Raw genomic sequence first — 6,547 nt, 5'->3', positions numbered from 1 at the left:
ACGGTCGTGAAGACTGCAGGTTGCTGATCCTACTGCGAAAGCTCATATATTTTGATTCACAAGGAATTTTGAGGTGATTCAAAAACGAAAGTTGTAGCCCTTCGGGTCTAGTTTCCAGAAAGGTAATGATATCGCAATATGGACATATGTAGCAAAAGATATGACCAAAATACTAAAGCCTATCCCTGCAGAGCAAGACATGCGCGGCCGCGGTCGTTTTTGAGCTGACCCCGCTGGTTTTACGCGGATCGCGATCATTTTTGTGCGGTCAGCGGTGTTGGAATCCGAGGGGTACTCTATAAATACGAGGTCTTGGGTTTTATTTGATATTTTGACCTAGAGAGCTCGGATTTTGGCGATTTTTGAAGGTTTTGCAAGAAATTGGTCGGGGTAAGTGATTCTAACTCAGATTTGGTTAGAGTACATGAATCTATCACTGAATTCATCATTTAATTCGTGATTTGAGATGAAATTTGGGAAGAAAATTGTGGACCCTTTCAAAAATGTAAAATGATGATTTGAAGGACCAAATGGTATCGGAATTGGATAATTTTGGTATGGTTAGACTCGTGAGGGTATGAGGATTCTGAAAATGTAAATTTTACCCGATTTCGAGATGTGGGCTCGGGGCTCGGGTTTTGCTAATTTCGAGATTTTTGATATTTTTCAAATGTTTTAGCTTGGGCTTTGTTCCCTTAGCATATTGTGACATGTTCGCTCTGATTTTGGATAGATTCGACGCGCGTGGAGGTCAATTCAAGGGACAAAGGCATCGTGAGCTAGAGAATTAGCCAGTTCGAGGTGAGTAATGGTTGTAAATGATGTTCTGAGGCATTGAAACCCCGAATTGCACATCGTACTGCTATATTGAGGCAAGATACGTGCTGGATGATGAGCGTGGGGTTTTCACTACTGGGGATTGTGACTTGGTCCATCCTGATTGATGATTTTACCGAATATTTGACTGAAATTCATTTGTTACAATCATGATTTGGGCTGATTGCCATATTTGGGCTTCGTGCCAACTATTTGGACCCTTCGGGGATTTTTATCACTGTTTCCTTACTGCTTGACTTATTATTTGAACTCAGTCCTGTTGATATCTATTGTTTTACAAACTCAGCCACTTTTACTCAGATTTGAAACTTAAATGATTTTCTACATCATGTTTCTGGCTGAGAACTATTGTTTTACTAATGCCCAAGGGGCTTATGATGATTTCTGAACTGAGTGAGGCCGAGGGCCATATGTGAGGATATGCTGAGTGATATGAGGCCGAGGGCCTGAGATACTATTTATGCCATGCGGTGGCTTGAGTGATGTGAGGATATGCTGAGTGATGATGCCACGAGGTGGCTTGATATAACGCTTGGGTCGTAAGGGGCCCCTTCAGAGTCTGCACACCCACAGTGAGTGCGGGTACCCATGTGATTTGAAACAGTGGTAACAATGACACTGTTTGATGCAATTTGGTTAGGTAACAATGGCTGACCATTATGCTGAGTGATTGTGAGGTAGCCCGAGGGGCTGATACTGTACTGAGAGTGAGCCCGGTGGGATAATACTATACTGAGCGATTGATACTGTGCCCGAGGGGCGGATTTCTACTTGTTAATTACCTGTTAAATTACCTGTTTTACTTGTTTTAAAAAAGGAATATCATTTGATTTCTTCACTGATTTACTGCTTTAAGTGATTTTACCGCTAGATATGGAATTTCTTTATGCCTTTACGTGTTTTCATACTTTCAGCCATTATTTGTAATTATTACTCACTGAGTCGGAGTACTCACATTACTCCTTGCACCATGTGTGCAGATTCAGGTATAGCAGAGTCCGCACCTGAGCGCTGATTCCTTCCAGGCTAGGCAGTGATTTGGATTTACGAGGTAGCTGTTGATGTCAGCATCCCCTTGTCTCTCTTGTACTCTATCATTTATGTTTTCTTCAAACTATTGTATCGTATTCCGTACTTTGTAGACCTATAGCAGATTCTGTAGTAGCTAATGACTTGTGACACCCCGGTTTGGGCTGTGTCGGGATGGTTCCTGCTGTTATTATTGTTAAATTCCGCAATTTATGGGCATTATATTATATGTTATTACTATTTATGATGATTAACTGTTTAAAAGAGGTGTTCCGTTTTGGTCTGGATGGCCTTGTCTTCACGAGAGGCGCCATCACGACCGGGTTCGGGGATCGGGTCGTTACAAGAGAATGTTTGAATTTTATTTTTAGTCATCATTAAAACTCGAAACCTAACAATATTTACATGGAGAGGGGATTGAAATTGTCAAGAGCAAAATAAACATTGCATAAGATAATAGGAGGAGAATGTCAACTATTCAAATTCGGAGAAAATGTTTGATTTTCAAAGTAATGTTGGAGTATGTAAATGATTTTTACCATTTTATTTCAAAAGAAAAAAGATTACACTACTAGAAATCCGAAAAAAAGTGACCACAAAAAGCGACCAAAGTTGGTCGCTTATAGGCCTAAAAGCGACCAAACATGTCTGGTCGCAATATTGATGGTCTCTAAGGTAAAAGGACCAAATATTCCTGGTAAAGACTATAACGACCAACTTTGGTCGCTTTATTATTTTAATAATATAATTTTGGTGACCAAAGTTGGTCTCTAAATGTAAAATATATATTTTTTATTTATTATTAATCATAAAAAAGCGACTAACTTTGGTCTCTAATCCAAATATTATATTTTAAAATCTGAAAAATAGAGACCAAGATTGGTCGCTTTTTTATTAATTTTTTTTTTAAAATAAGCGACCATAGTAGGTCGCTAACTTCAAGAAATATTTTTTTTTTAATTATAAGCGACCAACTTTGGTCGCTATATTTCCAGAAATTATTTTTTTAAAATGGAATAGCGACCAAAGTTGGTCGCTTTTGAGAAATTTGGGTTAAATGGCGACCAAGATTGGTCGCTATTACCCAGAAAATTATTTTTTTTAAAGGAAAAGGGACCAACTAGCGACCAAAGTTGGTTGCTTTTCTTGGTATATTTTTGGCAGAAACTGCCCGGTTTGGCAGTTACACCACCTGCCAGCTTACCAAAAATCCTAAACAGGCATTTTATGCAAACAACAACAACAACAACAACAACAAACAACAACAACAACAACAATAAAAAGCAACAAAGTATAAAGTTCAATAGAACTAATACATTAAGCTAACTGTCACGACCCAAATCCCCGGACCCGGTCGTGATGGCGCCTCTCGTGAAGACAAGGCCAGCCAGACCAAAACAGAACACCTCTTTTAAACAGTTAACCATCATAAACAGTAGTAACATATAATATAATGCTCATAAATTGTGGAATTTAACGATAATAACAGCAGGAACCATCCCGACACAGCCCAAACCGGGGTGTCACAAGTCATGAGCTACTACAGAATCTGCTATAGGTCTACAAAGTACGGAATCCGATACAACAATCTGAAGAAAACATAAATGATAGAGAATAAGAGAGACAAGGGGCTGCGGACGTCAATAGCTACCTCGTAACTCCAAATCACCGCCTATCCTGGAAGGAATCAGCGCTCAGGTGCGGACTCTGCTATGCCTGAATCCGCACACATGGTGCAGGGAGTAATGTGAGTACTCCAACTCAGTGAGTAATAATTACAAATAATGGCTGAAAGTATGAAAACACGTAAATGCACAAAGCAATTCCATATCAAGCAGTAAAATCACTTAAAGCAGTAAATCAATGAAGAAATCAAATGATATTTCTTTTTTAAAACAAGTAAAACAGGTAATTTAACAGGTAATTAACAAGTAGAAATCCGCCCCTCGGGCACAGTATCAATCGCTCAGCATAGTATCAGCCCCTCGAGCTCACTCTCAGTACAGTATTAGCCCCTCGGGCTACCTCACAATCACTCAGCATAATGGTCAGCCATTGTTACCTGACCAAATTGCATCAAACAGTGTCATTGTTACCACTGTTTCAAATCACATGGGTACCTGCGCTCATTGTGGGTGTGCAGACTCCGGAGGGGCCCCTTACGGCCCAAGCGCTATATCAAGCCACCTCGTGGCATCATCACTCAGCATATCCTCACATCACTCAAGCCACCGCATGACATAAATAGTATCTCAAGCCCTCGGCCTCATATCACTCAGCATATCCTCACATATGGCCCTTGGCCTCACTTAGTCCAGAAATCATCATAAGCCACTTGGGCATTAGTAAAACAGTAGTTCTCAACCCAAAACATGATGTAAAAATATCATTTAAGTTTCAAATCTGAGTAAAAGTGGCTGAGTTTGTAAAATAGTAGATATCAACAGGACTGAGTTCAAATAATAAGTCAAGCAGTAAGGAAATAGTGATAAAAATCCCCGAAGGGTTCAAATAGTTGGCATGAAGCCCAAATATGGCAATCAGCCCAAATCATGATGATAACAAATGAATTTCAGTCAAATATTCGGTAAAATCATCAATCGGGATGGACAAGGTCACAATCCCCAGTAGTGAAAGACCCCAAGCTCATCACCCAGCGCGTATCTCGCCTCAATATAGCACTACGATGTGCAATCAGGGGTTTCAAACCCTTAGGACATCATTTACAGCCATTACTCACCTCGAACTGGCTAATTCTCTAGCTCGCGGCGCCTTTGCCCATCGAATTGGCCTTCACGCGCGTCGAATTTATCCAAAATCAGAACGAATAAGTCACAATATGCTAAGGGAACAAAGCCCAAGCAAAAACATTCGAAAAATATCATAAATCTCGAAATTAGCAAAACTCGAGCCCCTGTCCCACATCTCGGAATTGGGTAAAAGTTACATTTTCAGAATCCTCATACCCTCACGAGTCTAACCATACCAAAACTATCCAATTCCGATACCATTTGGTCCTTCAAATCATCATTTTACATTTTTAAAAGGTTCCATAATTTTCTTCCCAAATTCCATCTCAAATCACGAATTAAATGATGAAATCAGTGATAGATTCATGTATTCTAGCCAAATCTGAGTTAAAATCACTTACCCCGATGAATTTCTTGAAAAACCTTCGAAAAATCGCCAAAATCCGAGTTCTCTAGGTCAAAATATTAAATAAAACCCAAAACCTCGTATTTATAGGTACCCCTCAGGTATCAGCTCACGCGGGCCGCACCAAAACGCACGCGGTCCGTGCAAACCAGTGCGGTCCGCGCAAAGGCAACGTGCGGTCGCATAGGCCTCCCTCTGCAGTGATAGGCTTTAGTATTTTGGCCGTAACGTTTGCTACAAATGTCCAAATTACAATATCTTTACCTCTTTGGAAACTAGACACAAAGGGCTACAACTTTTGTTTTTAAATCACCTCAAAATCCCTTGTGGATCAAAAGATATGAGCTTCCGAAGTAGGACCAGCGGATCGTTCCCCACCGCGGCCGCACACCACTTTGTGCGGTCCGCATGACACCTACCGCGGCCGCATCCGACTTTGTGCGGTCCGCACGTAACTCATCGTGGGCACACTCATTTTTGTGCGGACCGCATGGTTGAGTTCTGGGGCCTGCAACCCCTGTAGGCCTGCTACAGCTATGATTTTTGCACTAAAACATCCCGGAACCTACCCGGAACTCCCGGAACTTCAAACCAATTGTACCAACACATCTCATGATATCGTTCAAACTTGCTCAAAACTTTGGAACGCTCACAACAACATCAAATCACCAATTTAACATAGGATTCAGGCCTAAGAACTCCAAGAACTCTTAAATTATGCTTTTGATCAAAAGGTCTATCAAATCTAGTTCGAATGACCTGAAATTTTGCACACACATCCCAAATGACACAATGAAGCTACTGCAACTCTCGGAATTCCATTCCGACCCCTATATCAAAATCTCGCCTATCAGCCGGAATTTGCCAAAATATCAATTTCGCCAATTCAAACCTAAATCTTCTCTACAACTCCAAAACCCATTCCGATCACGCTCCTAAGTCACAAATCACCTCCCGAAGCTAACCGAACCCTCAGAACTCACTTCCGAGCCTCCTAACACATAAGTCAACATCCGGTTGACTTTTTCAACTTGCGCCTTCTTAAAAGAGACTAAGTGTCTCATTTCTTACCAAATCCTCTCCGAACTCGAACTAATCAACTCGATCACATAAAACACGGATAATGAAGCGTAAAGAAACTGAAATGGGGGAAATGGAGCGGTAACTTATGAGACGACTGGCCGGGTCGTCACATCCTCCCTAACTTAAACAAACGTTCGTCCTCGAATGAGTTAAGAAACATACCTGAAGCCTCAAACAGATGAGGATATCTGTTCCGTATCTCCCGCTCGTCTCCTAGGTAGCCTCCTCCACGGGCCGACCTCTCCACGGCACCTTCACTGAAGCTATATCCTTTGACCTCAACTTCTGAACCTGGCAACCCAAAATAGCTATTGGCTCCACATCAAAGGTCAAATCATCATCCAACTGAACCGTGCTATAGCCCAAAGCATGAGAAGGATCCCCACTATACTTCCGGAGCATAGAAACATAAAATACCAGATGCACACTCGACAGGCTAGGT

Source organism: Nicotiana tabacum, chromosome 7 (assembly GCF_000715075.1).
Source record: "Nicotiana tabacum cultivar K326 chromosome 7, ASM71507v2, whole genome shotgun sequence".
Lineage (NCBI taxonomy): Eukaryota > Viridiplantae > Streptophyta > Magnoliopsida > Solanales > Solanaceae > Nicotiana > Nicotiana tabacum.
The sequence above is the reverse complement of the archived record's forward strand: the minus strand, read 5'-3'. Positions refer to the sequence as shown.